Below are 18,468 nucleotides of genomic sequence, written 5' to 3'. Positions count from 1 at the left end.
TATTGTCAGGCCATAAAGTGTAGAGCTGCCGATAAATATACAAAAAATAAGTTTTAATCTAAAACACATTAGGGAGCATTATCTTGAACTAAGTTATCTCAGCAAAAAGCTTTTAAACTCCAAAACTGTTACAGCAAAGGCGATTTTAGCTGAAAGACGGAAACATGAAAGGAAAAATAACATAGAAACTAAATATGCTGAAATAGCATGGAATGTGGTCTGGAAAAACATAAGTAGTGATGCTCTTTTGTCTGACATGAGAACAGCGTACAAGGTAGTCAATAACATCATCAGCACTAATGAGCGTCTCTTTGTCATCGGTTTAAGTGACACTAACCTCTGCAGCAAATGCAACCTTGTTGATAGTGTGCCTCATCGTTACACATGTGGAGATTGGATTATCAACTGGAGGTGGACCAGGGTGAAAATTGCTCAAATAACAAGAACTTCGGGCAATTCCATGTCAAATCAACAAGTGCTACAACCTGACCCTCTCAGATATTTTTTGAAATTATGTATGCATATACTAGTCATAAATCATGACACAAATTAATTTTTTTCAAATTCTTCTGAAGAAAAGTTACTGAGTAATAGACCTTCAAAAATTGAAAAGATGACAAATTTTTGACTCGTGGAACAATGTTGTTTTCTTTACAACTCGTGTTCTAATTAAGCTAGAACAATAAAATTTACTTCATTGGAAAGCTCTTTTAAAGAGCCTTTATATGATACCAAACATCATTAGTTTAATATATAGATACACATTGTTTATAGAAACAACATTGTTGAATTTATCGAATATTGAAAAACTGTATTTTTAAAATTCTCAAAAAAATATATGTGAAAGATACACTTTACATCTACATATTCTGAAAGTTTCAACTTGGGATGAGCATGGGATCACTATCAAAAGCAATTTTACGTTAAGGGTGGTGCTTTAAAAATTCCTAAAAACTAAATTATCTTACATATATTAGGCCTACTTCTCACCAGCTGTATGTTGTTGTAAAATGTGGAAATTAAAAATAACTTATAATTGACAAAAGAACATATGTTTTATGCATCTGTAATTAATAAATACAAAATGAAAACTTAAAATAAATATATAAAAAACACAGAAAAATGAATACCTGAGATCAGACCAAAATTCAGTTAGTAATTACTATTACTTACAAATAGGCGCCCTATTAGTGCACTTCTTCATACTTCAAACTATGTCTGTTACACATCAACGTTTCTGCACTGGATAACTTACATGTTCACCCTGTAGCAGTTTCAGGGTTCACAATTGCCGCTACTTCCCTACTGCTTAAAGAAAGAATGTCTGGATGACTCAGAAATGTAAAAGATGATGATGGTCCATGTGGATGTAAGAAACTAACTTTGATTTCATCCTTCTCCTGATTTTTTTCAAGTACACAGGTTAACCACCAGTGTCCATTATAATCACAAGCAACATATCCTTTTATGTCTTTGAACAGTATTGTATCACTGTCAAACTGTCACCAGTTCAGTTTTACTATCATCAGAGTTTGAATACACTTTTGTTATTCAAAATATCCACGGGTGTACTGCCGGTCTATAGTGTCCAACAGGCACAATATTTCGGCGATCAAACATGTCGCCATCATCAACTGGCTACTAAGTTCACTTCTTTTTCCTGGGATTGGATTGATGGTGTCACCTGGGTGTCAGCTGATTCCGCCCATAAGAAGGCTACGGGACGTCAAACAGCTAAGTTCTCACGTCTCCTTGACAAACCATCTCTGCAGGTTCCATGCAAGACTGTCATTAATTTGAGTGGCATGGTGTTGAGTGATGATGCGGTCTCGGTTCTGCAGAAAGGTCTCAACTTCGCTCCCACCCCCAAGTTCACTCCGGTTGCAGAAATTGTTAGTGCTGTTGAACAGGTTGCAGCTCGACTTCCGCCAGAATCAGCTGAGGAAATACGTCGTGAAACTTGTCGTGCGTTGACGAAATCCAAGCCGATGAAGTCAAATATCAGCAGTAAAGAGAGGGCGAACATTCGTGATCTGAGGGAATGCTCTGAACCGGCTGACAAAGGCATTGCTACAGTTGTTGTCTCCCATAAGGACTACACCGATAAGATGTAGAGCCTGCTAAATGACGATTCCTACCGGAAGATCAGCGTTGACCCTACAAAGAAGGTGGAGAACAAGACAAGGGTTCTTCTCAAGGACGCAGATTTTTCGGAGGGTGACGCTAAGAAATTGTTACCCCAAGGTCCGGTGCCGCCTAGACTATATGGACTCCCGAAGGTTCACAAAGAGGGGGTACCATTACGCCCCATTGTCAGCAACATCAGGGCACCTACATATTTGTTGGCCAAATACCTGACAGGAATATTAAGTCCTTATGTGGGTAAATGCCCTCATCATATCTGTAATTCCGTGGATTTTGTTAAACGCCTTGATAGCTTCAGGTTGGATGAGTCAGATATCATGGTGAGTTTTGACGTCGTTTCCTTGTTTACGAGGGTACCCCTGCGAGAGTCGCTAGAGTTGATTGGTCAGAGGTTTGACGAGAATACCAATGAACTTTTTAGGCATGTCTTGACTTCCACGTATTTTCTTTTTAATGGAGAATACTACGAACAAACGGAAGGAGTCGCCATAGCCCACTCTCACCGGTGGTAGCAAATTTGTACATGGAGAACTTCGAAGAGGAAGCTCTGTCGTCATCCGAATGGAAACCTACTTGCTTTTTCCATTACGTGGACGACACGTTCGTCATCTGGCCACATGGTATGGATAAACTCCTTGACTTTCTTACACATCTAAACTCCGTACACCCCAACATCAAATTCACTATGGAGACTGAAACAGAGGGTAAATTACCTTTCCTTGACGTCTTGGTCAGGAGAAGGGCTGACGGCACCCTAGGTCATGGGGTGTATCGAAAGACAACACACACTGATCTGTATTTGCACGCAGACAGCTGCCACCACCCTTCACAGAGGAATGGGGTACTTAAAACTCTAGTACATAGGGCGCGCACTATCTCTGACACAGAGAGTCTACCCCAGGAATTGGAACATCTGAGAACTGTATTTCGAAAAAATGGGTACTCATAGTGGCAGATCCAACGTGCTCTCCGCCCAACCACTGCATCACAACCTGTTGAGATGGATGAAGTCACGAGGGAGGAGGTAGGCACTGCATTTATTCCATACACAGGCGCACTCTCGGGGAAAATCGCCCGCATTCTGAAGAAACACTGGGTCGGAACTGTGTTTTGTCCTCCGAATAAAACTCGTGCACTGGTGGGGAGCACCAAAGATGACCTCGGTTTGAGGAAGGTCGGTGTGTACCAGATTCCGTGTCAATGTGGCAAGTCGTATACTGGTCAGACGATGCGTACCGTTGAGGATCGATGCTGTGAACACCAGAGGCACACTCTACTGATGTATCCAAGCAAGTCGGCGGTCGCTGAATATTGTTTGTCGGAAAATCACGCTATGGAGTATGACCGCACGAGGATTCTGGTACAGACGTCGAGATACTGGGACAGCGTTGTTAGAGAGGCCATCGAAATACACACCAATGACGACCTCATAAACCGTGACCGTGGCTATAATCTTAGCAAGGCTTGGGAACCAGCAATTGCGGACGGGGGTGCGGACGGCGGAGGGAGCGCGCCGCGGGCGGAGGGTATTTAAATCGGCCGCCACCGTGACCGAATCCAGTTCCCCTTGAGCAGCCATAGCGTACAGATCTCCGTGCCGGCACGTTCACAGGAGCTCAGTCCGTCAGTTCACCTGATGATGGCGCATGTTTGATCGCCGAAAGATTGTGCCCGTTGGACACTATAGACCGGCAGTACACCCGTGGATATTTTGATTATCAAATACGCCGGGAGAAACTCAAGAATCACACTTTTGTTATTATTTCGTAAAGGAATAAAAGTGTGAAGTTTTTGTGTCCCTACAATTTTGCAGAATTTCTCAAATCTCTCCATAAGTTTCATTTCTTCATTTTTGCTATCTTCTTTAGTAGCATACTTGAAGTTCATTCCTTCTATGTTATCCTTGGCAAACATATAAAGTTGTTTTGGTGTCATTATTTGATCACTGTATGGCCTTTGCAAACTTGCTCGAGCTGAAAGTTGTTTAACTGTTCCACCAACACCATCACCAGCTCCCTTCCCATGCGAGGTGGCTGAAAAATGCCATTCAGCTTCAGTTTGGAAATCATCTTCATGATGGCACATGTTGAGCTGCTGCTCCATCAGAGAAATAATATATTTTTCTTGGTTTTCTACCAAATTTAACAGTCAGGAAGTCCATCAAATACGATTGGAACAAATGCACAGCAACAGTGTCATGTGTTAGGCATTCTGATATGATTACAAGTCTTATGTGCTCGAGTTTGTTTCCACCCTTGCAATACGCGACAATGGGATGAATCGTTGATTGCATGTTTGCCCAGTGATAGCCTTGAACTTCGTCCTGGATGACAAAGGAGTAATTCTCAGAAAAGTCACAGATCACTAAGACCTCGCCTTCTCTAAGTTCATTTCTCAGTCTCTTTTGGAAGGTTGATTGTTGATTAGCAACAAATGAATGTCGTGTAAGCGATTTTAATTTATCAAACAAAAAAAATCAATAAAGGTGTCAAATGATTTTATGATTGTTTATAGAGATGTGTGATCAGTGGAAACCCATTGCTGATAAGTTATATTATCAATATCATTAGTATTCAACAAATCTTGTAAATATGTCTTAAATGTTTCTGGGCCAGGGCAGAATTTACATTCACCAAAATGACACGCAGGTAATGACGGATTACATACAACTCTTGCAATGCAGTCTTTGTAAGTTTTTATTGGATTATCTTCATCCTTTGTCAGCTGAGGAATGCTACACCCAGTCAGCATCAGTTTAAAGGTTTGATGGGTAGTACACACACAGACACTATGTGTACCACTACTTCCAGCTAAAACACAATTTTTGGGACGTAGGTCTGCAAACTTCGAAAATCCAACGTGGAGTCCTGGATGGTTGTCTTTAAAGTTCGCGTAAATTTCTTTCAAATTGTTTAAAACTAGCTGTTTGTGTACTTGCAGTTTTCCTCCGTTATCTCTCACAAGCACAAAATCTTTTTCCCCCAGCATTGCCCTGCTTATCTCATAAGAACAATAAAAATTTCTAACAAAATCAGCAGTTTTTGATCAAGAGTCTTGCCAGGTTTTGGGTTTGGTGAAGACAAAATTCCATTGGTCTTCACCAAATCTTTTACTCTTCAAGCCATGTAATTTGTTACATTAAATTCATCTCGAAGCTTCTAAACACTCCTGCTTTTAGGTAAAATGGTAAGAATTTCCATCTGTTTACTTCGAGATGTACATGTACGAAATTTATCTTTCAGCTGACTGATCATCTCAGATTCTGCATGATCATGTACCTCTTCTTCTTTTTCGGAAGGAAGCACTACTACCTTTGTCTGAATTGTTGAAGTTAAATAAATTAGTTTTTCCTTAGGATATTTTGCTTCACACAGTCGTTTCTTCTTAATTGGCAATTCACCAACGGACTGCAAAGAAGCATTCAACCTTTCTAAGGCCTCACTTGCTGCAATGTCTTGTACGTCACTATCACAGAAAACTTTTTCACTTTTTGTTTCACCACAGAATACAATAGATCATCCTCATTTTCTGTGCTAGACGTATCACAAATTTCTACTCATGCAATTTTTTTTTAAGGCAGTTGTCACACACTTTTTGATTTAAAGTTAAGAAAGGTTTTCTTACTATCATCCATTGTGAAACAGGCCATAAGTTTTTCTTGTGGCTATTGTGGCCCTTTTCATTAAATGGATTACAGCACAATGCTGAAATCTTAGGCATTTTATATTTCTCAAGTGAACAAACTAATTTTAAAAAATGGTTTTGAAGTTGAATGCCCCAGCTTTCTATATTGAATACTACACAATATTCCTTCTCTATTCTTTCACTTCCTGTAAAAAAATATTTCATTATGTTAATAGTATGCAAAAATGAACTGGTTGTAGGCATACAAACTTACAGACTCTTGTAAGGTTTGTACAAAAGTACCTTCAAGCTAGATTCAAAACACATTTCAGAGTTAATCACATAATTTCACTACAGCTGCCTCACAACAAAGGAACGTGTGGGTCACTTCCAGCAATAGGTGAAAATTGCTGACAATATTAACCAGAGATAAAATACTGAATAGATTGCAGATAGTAACACCAAAGAATCATTTTACATATAATCTTTAAAATGAGAGATAGCTTCCTTCTCCCCCCCCCCCCCCCCCCCCCCCCGTGGTTTTACAGCTATTAATAAATAGTTAGCACTAAAGTTTAAGAAGCAGTTATTCATTTCAAAAGTACAATTTATGGATCATGTAAAAAAATCTAACACTATAATATTTTCATGTGTAGCAAAATAATAGAAATTCACCTATCTGACTGTGATTTTTGAGAATCGTGGTAAACATAAAATTCCTTTTGATAGTGATCCCATGCTCATCCCAAATTGAAACTTTCAGAATATGTAGATGTAAAGTGTATCTTTCACATATATGTTTTTGAGAATTTTAAAAATACAGTTCTTTAAATTCGATAAATTCAACAATGTTGTTTTTATAAACAATGTTTATCTATATAGTAAACTAATGATGTTTGGTATCATATAAAAGCTCTTTGAAAGAGCTTTCCAATGAAGTAAATTTTATTGTTCTAGCTTAATTAGAACACAAGTTATAAAGAAAACAACATTGTTCCGCTAGTCAAAAATTTGTCATTTTTGCAATTTTTAAAAGTCCATTACTCAGTAACTTTTTATCAGAATAATGTGAAAAAATTAATTTGTGGTACTATTTATGATTACTATAGGCATACTTAATTTCATTTAAATCCAAGAGGGTAAGGTTGAAAACGATAGCTTCATTTGTTGATTTGACGTGGAATGACCCCTTCAGCAAACAGTGTACCGACTAACATTTTCTTCAGACCAGAGGAAAGTTCCTACCCTCAGGCAAAAATAATTCAGTGATTTGGTTAATGGGCAAATGTACAAGTTACATTTTGAACAATATTGGGAGTGATGAACATAATAAATACAACATGTATATGGAAAATGAATTCGAGAAAATACTTAAATATCAGAATCACAATAAGAAATATGGTAACATGCTCTGAATTGTCTTCAACAGAATGGGTATAGGTTAGGAACTGGATTCCTAGTAGAGAGGGAATTGCTTGGGTCACGTTCCCGACCCTAACCTCACCTGCAAGTCACACATGAAAAATAAATCAGTAGTACAGCAGATACAAGAATATGGCAATAAACGTCTGGTGTCTGATATAAAGGAAGATCTTGAACTCCCTATGGATGCATTTAGAAGGTTAGAACTGACAAAAATAACAAGGCAGTGGAGGATTTTGCGATGTCACTGTTTGGGACTGCTCTTCTGTCCATGTAATTTACCCTGGAAGGAACACACATCAAGGATTTACTGAATGATTAATTTGGGTCTGGGAAATGATGATGAGGAACCTCAGGCTGCAGAAGAAGAAAATATGCATGCTGAACTGCCACCAGATGAAGGTAACTGTGAAGGTGCTAAATTGTGCTACTGCTAAAGACTCGTTCTTTGAATGCTGTAATTTATGACTGCAATTATCTGTCACCTTATTTATGTCATTTCATTGTAGCCATTTTTGTTACTGTTTTTGTGGGGAAAAAAAAGTGGTCAGCACGATGGACTGTCAATCCTAAGGGCCTGGGTTCGATTCCCAGCTGGATCAGAGATTTTCTCCGCTCGGGGACTGGGTGTTGTGTTGTCCTAATCATCATCATTTCATCCCCACTGACGTGCAAGTCGCCAAAGTGGCGTCAGATCGAAAAACTTGCACCAGGTGAACGGTCTACCTGATGGGAGGCCCTCGTCACACACCATTTTTTTAATACAATATTCAGCATTTAGGTATGGACATTTACATCGATACTCTGCAGATCACACTTAAGCACCTGGCAGAGGGTTCATTGAACCACCTTCACAATAATTCTGTATTATTACACTCTTGAACAGTGCACAGGAAAAAGGAACATCTATATCTTTGCGTGTGAACTCTCATTTCCCTTATTTTACTACGATGATTGTTTCCCCTGTGTAGGTCAGCATCGACAAAATATTTTTGCATTCAGAGAAGAAAGTAGGTGATGAAATTTCAGAAGATTCTGCCTTAGTGAAAAAAGTCTTTGTTTTAATTATGTTCACCACAAATCCAGTACCACGTCCATGACACACTCTCCCCTATTTCCCAAAAATATGAAACATGCTGCTCTTCTTTGAACTTTCTTGATGTACTTTGTTAATACTATGTGGTGAGGATCCCTCACTGTGCTGCAGTACTCCAAAAGAGGACAGATGACCATAGTGTAGGCTGTCTCTTTAGCAGATCTGTTACATTTTCTAAGTGTTCTGCCATTAAATCACAGTCTTTGGTTCACCTTCCCCACTACATTTTCTATGTGTTCTTTCCAACTTAAGTTGTTCATAACTGTAATTCCTAGGTCTTTAGTTGAATTTATGACCTTTAGATTTGATTGATTTATCATGTAAAAAGTTGTTCATAACTGTAATTCTTAGGTATTTAGTTGAATTTATGTCCGTTAGATTTGATTGATTTATCATGTAACCAAAGTTTAACGGATTCCTTTTGGCACTCATGTGGATGACTTGCTCTTCATTATTTAGCATCAACTGCCAATTTTTGCATCTTTTTCTAAATCATTTTGCAATTTGTTTTGATCTTCTGATAACTGTAGTAGCTGATAATTGACTGCATCATCTACAAACAACCTAAGATGGCTGGTCAGTTTATCTCTTATATCATTTATATACATAAGGAATAGACAACAGAATAGGAGCCAATACTGATCAGAGAATTCTCAGTAAGCAGACGCTGCGCATGTAGAATAATGATGGATAATGCAAACACTGGCAGAAGGCTCCATCAACTACTACCAATTGTCAAGGATCAAGATGAAACATCTGCAACCCTTCAGGTGTACAGTACAATTTGTCATTGAATATGGCACTTAATCACCACACCTGTACAAAATTAAAGAGTATTCCTACTCGTTTCCAAATGTAAAATTAACGAACATGCAGCACTTCAGTATAAATATCACTTGATCAAAAATCGGATGCAGAAGCCTATATGACAGTCGAATGTGCAAAATGCTAAATACCTTCACAGTAGGCTTTTAGTAATAACAAGACTGGCAACCAATTGTAGAGTGTGTTATCTCTGGTAGAGAGGATATCTTTAAACTTAATCTATATTGAGTTATTTTTTTGTGCATCGTGACTGCACTTGGGATAGATGAACTGCATGTCTGTTGGTTCAAGCAATTCTTCTATGCCACTGTTGCAGTTATGGGCCCCACAGTTTATTCCCAACCAACCACAAATTTGATTTACAATCATGGAATTATTTTCACACATTAACAAGTTACTGATGATCCTGAACAATTTAAAGTATGCTAGCGATCAGCAATTTAGACAACCATGTAACAGCATCAGTGTAGGACAATATTGTGCACCTGCCATGTCATCCTACTTACCTTGTTTTAAATGCTGAATCAATTGCTCACTGCACCAAATCACCACACCAAAGGCTCAGACACGTGTCTTATCAAGAAAAAAGGGGTGACAAAACACCTTCAGGATTTTAGTGGTAGCTACGAGGTATGATAGACACAATTATGGTTTTGGGTGATTTGTTGTTGCATAGCTGAAGATGAGATGTCTTGTAAGGTCACATAACTAAAGAGGAGTTACTGAATAGAGTTGTAGAGACAAGGATTCTGTGGCACAACTTGACCAAAAGATAGGACACACCCTGAGACATCAAGGGATAACCATTTTAGTATTGGAGCAATGTGCGGATGGTGAAAACGATAGAGGAAAGCCAAGAAATGAATTCAGTATGCAGATTTAGAAATATGTGGGCTTCAGTGGTTATTCAGAGATGAAGAAGACTGCACAAGTTAGAGTAGCATGGAGAGCTGCATCAAACCAGTCTTTGGACTGAACAGAACAACTACTACATCTGGCGATAGAAGCCACTGTCACAAGTGCAAGTAGTGTTGGTAGTGCATGATGATCAACAAATGGGCAAACTGCTGAAAAAGCTGAAAGAATATATACAACAATGGAGTCACAAGCAACAATTTCTGTGGCATCATCTTCAGATGATCCCCACACTCTTTGATGCTCACCACCAACATTACTGGCAATCTGGAGAAGCTTTTATTAACATTTTGGTCAACAAGAACTGAAGCACTCAAAACCATGCACCTAACCAAATGACAAGCATGACAATCTGAATTAGGTTCAAAAGGTCATAAGCTGAAAAGAAAGCACTGCCAGCCATGGACAGAATGCAAACAACAGGTGGAACATCATCATGCAGCAGTAAACAAACTGCAGCGTTAATATCTGGTATGTTTGTGTCAGTAGTAGAATGTCTATACAAGTCACATAAACACTGTGGGTACCAGCACACCTCACTGTTTAAAAATTAAGGATGAAAGTGACTTTCACATGATGTGTCACTGCCAAGGAACACAGCTCGGTGGAACTTGGACCACACATAGAAACAACTGCTACACTATAGTATAGAAGGTAATTGAAAGAAATACACAATGAGACAAACAGAAATTACATTTTTATTCAAACACAATAATTACACTGAAGTCAATATGTATATTATGGCCCCTGGACAGACAGGAAAAGGTTCATAATAGGCACTGTGATCACCATGGACAGAAATACATGCTCTGCAATTTGTTCCCATTCTGGCCACAAAGTTGGTAAGGGATTCTTGTGGTAGGGCACTCGGCTCCACTCCACTCCAATCCTCTACCAGCAAGGCTGACAACTGCTGGATGGTCGGTCACTGATGCATGTGGACATGCTGCAAAATGTCTCCCTGCTGTCACACATTCTCATCCATACAAATGAAATTAAAGCCAAGATGACTTGAACAGTTGAAACATTCTCACCACCCACTGGATTTTTGTTTTGTTTTAATCAACATATTCTGTGGCAGACTCTCAGTTCTCCCTTTTGTTACCTGTAAACCAGCACCTCTCAGGGACTGAATCTTTGTCTGTGTTGTCTGCTAGAATGCACTGAGAGAAGTGAGTCTGCAGAAGTACATTCAGCTTCTCATTTGCTGTCCTTATACATACACCATCCTCATTCCTTGTGAAAGGTATCTTTATGATTAAGGGGTATCTTTACAATTACTCTGAATATGGGGGGTAAAGTATGGCCTCAATACAACTGTCATGCAAATGGAATGCAGTAGGATGTACCATACATCAGAGCTGGATGAAGCAAGGAGTGGTATTTTTGGCAGTGAGGGCATAAACAAAAATTATAGCAAAAGAACATTTATTAGATTGGTAAATTTAATTGCATATGTATAGTGAGTAATATGATGGTTGCTGTTGCCTGCAGTCTATTACGTCGCATATTAATTAAACCTCGAATTTTACTTCAGAGTCCCTGCAAGGTCTATGATCTATGGAAGATGAATGATCAAAGGATGGTTTAATCATGAACACTTACATTCACATACACTTGAGAAACTAACAGGAAGGAAAATAACTACAAAACCCTTTGCCACAGCACATGTGGGTAGCAAGAGGGGCTGTTCCCTTGATTTCAACATGCGGGATAAATAAATAAAATTTCCATCAAAGGGAATTGCTGTAAGAATGAAGCATAAATAAGAATCACAATTAACACAATTAATTCAGATATTCTACAGCATAAGATCACGGTGGCCTTGGCACTGTAGACTTTCTCATTATATCACGACCATGTGGTCCTCACAAACAAAAGTGTGCACAAAGAAAGTTAAGAGAGACAAATTGCACACAATTCAAATCACAGAAATCATATGCAGTGTACATGCTCTCATGAAAGGGATACTAAACAAAATGAACTGAATCATAATAAACTCAACACAGTGCCATGTGTTTGATTAACAGTTCAACTGAACAATAGCTTGACCTGTCCCTGGATTTTAATGCATTTAACACTCATTAATTAGAAAGTAAAATTTGTCTCACATGATAATAAACTGTGATCCATGAAAGGAATCATTTACTTTGACTAGCTTTGAAAAACTTACATGAAACACAACATTAACTTCTCATCAAAAAGGCGCACTTACCGCCATTAGGTCTCACCCGTCTCATGTCCCATGGAACACTCCACGAGCATTCGCTCTCCAACCAAAATTGCTTCCCCACCTATGGAAGTGACCAGAGAAACCCCTTTTGGGGTGCAAACCTCTACAAAAGGTTCATCCAAGGCAAACAGAAACCTCTTTGCTACACGGTACATGTTTCCTACAGTTGGCTATTCTGAAACAGTGGCAGACTATTACACTCCCACGGATCTACACACTGAAATCCTTACACTCCCTCATTCATACACTCAACTGATCAGACAAGAGGAGGAAAGAATAGATACATTGCAATATGGCACTTAAATGTATCAAACATGTGTATGGTGCTCTGACAAGTACCAATAACCTAACAAAATGTTAAAACAAAATACTGTGGCCACCACAAACACACTCAGCTGATCAGTCCTTTCCCTTTTCTTCTTTACATCTAGGGTTACAGACCATTTGCACCAACAACTGAGGTGCCAGAGGTACACAAATGAAGCTGTGTGGTATGGCAAAATCATGAAGAGGCTCATGCAGAGACCCTTCACTTGTAGTACCTCCTGGGTGAGTTGGTATTCTAGTGAGGGTTTTATTAAGTCTAGTACAAGTAGCTGCATCTTCAATTTCCCCAGAGAATCCCTTCCAGGATTACAGTCTCACTTGCTTAACTGCAAGGTTGCATTTGGGAAGGTCCTCCCAATATTTTGCCCATTGTTGTTTCTTTCTTGCAAGGCTGAACAATCTTCTTACCTGCCTCATTTGCAATTCCAGGTTATTGTCCCACCAAGATACATCCCTGTTTGTGCACCTCTTGATGATTCGACAGTTTTCTAAATACCAGGTCATAATGGCAGATGACATTGTGTCTGACATTTCCCTGAAATCTACTGGATTCCTTATCATTTTTCTGAATTTAGATAAGTGTGAGTTGAGGTCTTTCTTAGATGAGTTCTTGTCTGTTTCCCTAGGATTCATATAGGCCATGGTCTTTATAGTGCCCATTTCAGCCTCAAACTTAGTATGCACATGGGCTAATTACACAACAAAAATAATCAATTTTTGACAACATAATGTAACTGGATGGACAAAAAGTCTACTCACCAGTTATGCAAGCTTTCGGAGTCAGTGGCTCCCTCTTCTGGCAAAAGGGTTGAAGGGCAAGGAAGAGGAGAGAAGAAAAAGGACTGAAGAGGTTTAAGAAAAGGGTCAGAATCTGGAAAAGTACCCAGAACACCAGTTTAGGGGTGACTTACCAGATGGGATGAGAAGGTAAGACCTTTCCTTCTCATGAGGATGAGAAGGTAAGACCTTTCCTTCTCATCCCGCCCACTGAGTCTCCCCTAATATGGGATTCTGGTTGACTTTTCCAAGCTCTGCCATTTTTCTTAAGTATCTCCAGTCCTTTTCCTTCATCCCTCTTCCTTCCCTTTCAGCCCTTCCACTGGAAGAAGCAGCCATTGGCTCCAAAAGATGGGATATGTAAACCATTTTTTTAAATGTTTTTTCTCCTGCTGTTGCTTGGTGAGTAGATGTTTTATCTATCCAGTTACATTAATATACATGTGGTCAGATAATGATGGCTCCAGTATCACATGCCACTGTTTGACATAAGTACCCAATGGAGTGGACCCAAAAGCTATGTCAATTATCTCTTCCCTTCTTCTATTCCTGAAGGTAGGTTCCCTACACATATTTAAGATTTCCAGACAATTTTAGCAGAAATTTGAATAGATGCTCACCTCTGCTATTGGTGGTCAGGTTGTGGGCATTGGCATCATGACCAACCTGCGGTCGTCCATTCTGCTGTGAGCAGCTGTCTACCAGTGTCGAGAAGAGTGAGTACTGTCCTTGAAAGGGAGGTAAGCTGAGACAATAGAATTTCCCACATGCTTCCTTCCTCATGTTGCTTCATCCTGATGGTTCTCAGGTCCCTGGAACAGAAGTCCACCATTGGGTTGAATGAAATTCTATTTTTGACATAGATGCATGTTCTAAGAGTTTCTTAAATTGCTAACGTAAATCAGTTTACCTCCATTTCCTCTGAGGCCTGAAAGCCCCCCCTCCACCCACCCACTCCCCATACAGATAGGGTTTCTGGGTCAGGGCCACATCCACCTCCTGCCTTCCCAGAAGATGATCTTGCACCATGGTCACAACTGATATGTTTGACCGTAACCTGTGAGTATCCTAAGGTCCTGTTCCCACATTACCCTCAGGGACTATTCACCAGTTTCCACCACAAGGGCTTGGCCATATGGTACAAACATTTGATTGATTACCCTCCAGTTCTCTCTCAGGACATCCTAATTCTGTGCTCTTATTTTCTTCAACAGAATCTCTGGAGGAGTATCTGTAACAAGTTTTTGTACCCAAAATGACACCTTTGCAGTCTTGAGGAGTTCACCTGCTGTCTTGATCAATAGCTTCAGCTCCTCCTGTCTCCTTGGCCACGCCACTGTTCCCATCCACTCACAAACAAATACACTCCTGGAAATGGAAAAAAGAACACATTGACACCGGTGTGTCAGACCCACCATACTTGCTCTGGACACTGCGAGAGGGCTGTACAAGCAATGATCACACGCACGGCACAGCGGACACACCACGAACCGCGGTGTTGGCCGTCGAATGGTGCTAGCTGCACAGCATTTGTGCACCGCCGCCGTCAGTGTCAGCCAGTTTGCCGTGGCATACGGAGCTCCATCGCAGTCTTTAACACTGGTAGCATGCCGCGACAGCATGGACGTGAACCGTATGTGCAGTTGACGGACTTTGAGCGAGGGCATATAGTGGGCATGCAGGAGGCCGGGTGGACGTACCGCCGAATTGCTCAACACGTGGGGCGTGAGGTCTCCACGGTACATCGATATTGTCGCCAGTGGTCGGCGGAAGGTGCACGTGCCCGTCGACCTGGGACCGGACCGCAGCGACGCACGGATGCACGCCAAGACTGTAGGATCCTACGCAGTGCCGTAGGGGACCGCTCCGCCACTTCAAAGCAAATTAGGGACACTGTTGCTCCTGGGGTATCGGTGAGGACCATTCGCAACCATCTCCATGAAGCTGGGCTACGGTCCCGCACACCGTTAGGCCGTCTTCCGCTCACGCCCCAACATCGTGCAGCCCGCCTCCAGTGGTGTCGCGACAGGCGTAAATGGAGGGACGAATGGAGACGTGTCATCTTCAGTGATGAGAGTCGCTTCTGTCTTGGTGCCAATGATGGTCGTATGCGTGTTTGGCGCCGTGCAGGTGAGCGCCACAATCAGGACTGCATATGACCGAGGCACACAGGGCCAACACCCGGCATCATGGTGTGGGGAGCGATCTCCTACACTGGCCGTACACCTCTGGTGATTGTCGAGGGGACACTGAATAGTGCACGGTACATCCAAACCATCATCGAACCCATCGTTCTACCATTCCTAGACCGGCAAGGGAACTTGCTGTTCGAACAGGACAATGCACATCCGCATGTATCCCGTGCCACCCAACGTGCTCTAGAAGGTGTAAGTCAATTACCCTGGCCAGCAAGATCTCCGGATCTGTCCCCCATTGAGCATGTTTGGGACTGGATGAAGCGTCGTCTCACACAGTCTGCATGTCCAGCACGAACGCTGGTCCAACTGAGGCGCCAGGTGGAAATGGCATGGCAAACCGTTCCACAGGACTACATCCAGCATCTCTACGATCATCTCCATGGGAGAATAGCAGCCTGCATTGCTGCAAAAGGTGGATATACACTGTACTAGTGCCGACATTGTGCATGCTCTGTTGCCTGTGTCTATGTGCCTGTGGTTCTGTCAGTGTGATCATGTGATGTATCTGACCCCAGGAATGTGTCAATAAAGTTTCCCCTTCCTGGGACAATGAATTCACGGTGTTCTTATTTCAATTTCCAGGAGTGTATAAGAGCACCATTGTCCAGATAGACCCTCCTGAATTTTTGTCCTGGACTTCTATCAACCTCCCCCCTCCTTCTCCAATATTTTTGAAGAGAGCCATCTGAACAAACTACATCTGCTGCAATGTGATGTTAACCAGTGTATATCCCCGTTGGATAAGAAATAAGATTGCAGTACTATAGGTCTGTTTCCCTATTTCCTGCCCCGGCTTTTCCTTGCTGTGAATAACCTGAGAAGTGGGAGTACTAGACTCCTCCATTGTTTTCTTGTTTTTTGTCTTAATGGTGGAAGAGGTTTGTTTACCCCCTTCACTCTGAGGCAGTCTTTTTTTGTTGCTGTTGTTGTTGTTGAAAACCTTTTAGGTCCCTCCATTTTGTTTAGGAAGTCAATCTTTTTTCTGTTCTTTGAGGGGTTTTCTCCTCTGAGCCCTAGTCTAAGATCTAATCTTGACTTAGTCCAATTTCCCTATGGCAGTTTCCACATCTTGGACTGGTCTATCACCTTACAGCCAGTTACCACGCTCTTCAGCCTATTTTAACTTTTTATGCTATTTGATCTCAAAAATGCTGTGCAGACATGACAACATTTTGTGGATGAAGTGTCAAAGGAGCTGCTGTTTTTCTTCACATATTCTGGTGACATTCTAGCATTCTCACCAAACACCCAGCCACTAGAAGAAATGTGCACGGTGTGCATCAATGACTGAATAACCATGGCATAGTAGTGAATAAAGAAAAGTGTGCCATTAGCAGAGCAAATGGCATTTACCCATAATTGGATATGACAGCAGCTCAACAAGCCCTTCCAAATCTGACAGAATACTAGCAGTTGTGACATTCCTGAGATTGGTCAATTTTTTTTTTTTTTTTTTTTTTTTTTTTTTTTTTTTTTTTTTTTCAATGCTGTAACAGCTGCTGTACAATTGCTGCTTGCAGACACACTCACAAGATATTGCATCACAGGCCAATGCTCCCTGCAGTGGACCCCAGAGATGGAAAAGGTGTTCCACAATCTTCAAATGTACCTAACTAGTGCACTGTTCCTTGCTCATCCAGAGCCATCTGCACCCCTGGCAATAGTTGTAGATGGCAGCCATGCAGCAGTGGGTTATTCCTCCACTAATAAATCAACAAAGATTGACAACCATCAATTTTATTTCCGAAAGGAACAGCACAGCGTTGAGGTGTGCGTATGACAAAGAACTGCTTGCAATTTGTGAAGCTGTTAAATATTTCCAACCACAAACTGAAGCTCATCCTATGACAATCTGCACTGGCCATAAACTGACAGTCTCCACTTTCCATAACAAGATAAGTGTTCCCTTCAGCAGTTCAAACATATAGAGTTTGTCAGCAAGATATGACAGATCCACATCACATAAAGGGAGCAAGAAACATAGTGGCCAAAAACATTTCACACATCTTTGATTTGATAAATACCATGGACTATGAAGAACTCATCACTGCTCAGACTGGTAATCCACAGCTACAGCATTTATTTGCTGACTCTTCAGTAAGACCACAACTCACCCAAACCCTGGTGACACACACTCAGTTGATACTATGATGCAATGTCTCACTGCAGAAGTCAAGCCCCTACATTATGCCATAACTCCCAAAGCTGCTTTTGACAGTGTTCACAATCTTTCACATCCGGGACAAACTCAACCATCAAGTTACTGAGTGGCTGTCTCATGTGGCCACTGATTAAAAAGTATGTCTGAGCATGGTCATGTTCGACATATTCAGTGTCAAAAGCATGGGGACTCTAACCACAGGGCAGTTTCAAGGCTCTCCAACAAGATACTTCCAGTCCAAATTGATCTTGTTGTAATGTGTGTTGCATCCAACATCACCATATGGCAAGCTACCATCTCACTTGCTACTGGACGATAAAAAAATGGCATCAGAACCTAAAGGCTACTCTCCTGTGCTACAATGAGAAATGGACAGAAGCCTTTTACTTGGTCCTCTTAGGCCTTCACAATATGTACAATCCAGAAATCAGAGCATCATTAGCAGTTTTAATGTATGGAGAGCCATTATGTATTCTAGCAGACTACCTCATACTTGCACTGCTGCTGTCTACAGCTATGAGATCATGTAGCCAACACCCATCAAATGCCTACTTCATGCCACAGTGAACATCCCATTTTTGTTCACAGAGCTTTGGACATTTGTACTCATCTTTCTCTGTGCAGATCTTACAAAATTGCCACTCCAACCACTGTACACTGGTCCGTTCCCAGTGTTGATGAGGAGACAACACTTTTGAGATCTGCAAAGTAGCAGCACTGTAAACGTCTCCATAAAGTTGGTCAA

The sequence above is a fragment of the Schistocerca gregaria genome, chromosome 2 (assembly GCF_023897955.1).
Source record: "Schistocerca gregaria isolate iqSchGreg1 chromosome 2, iqSchGreg1.2, whole genome shotgun sequence".
NCBI classification, from domain to species: Eukaryota; Metazoa; Arthropoda; class Insecta; order Orthoptera; family Acrididae; genus Schistocerca; species Schistocerca gregaria.
Note: the sequence above shows the minus strand (reverse complement) of the source record.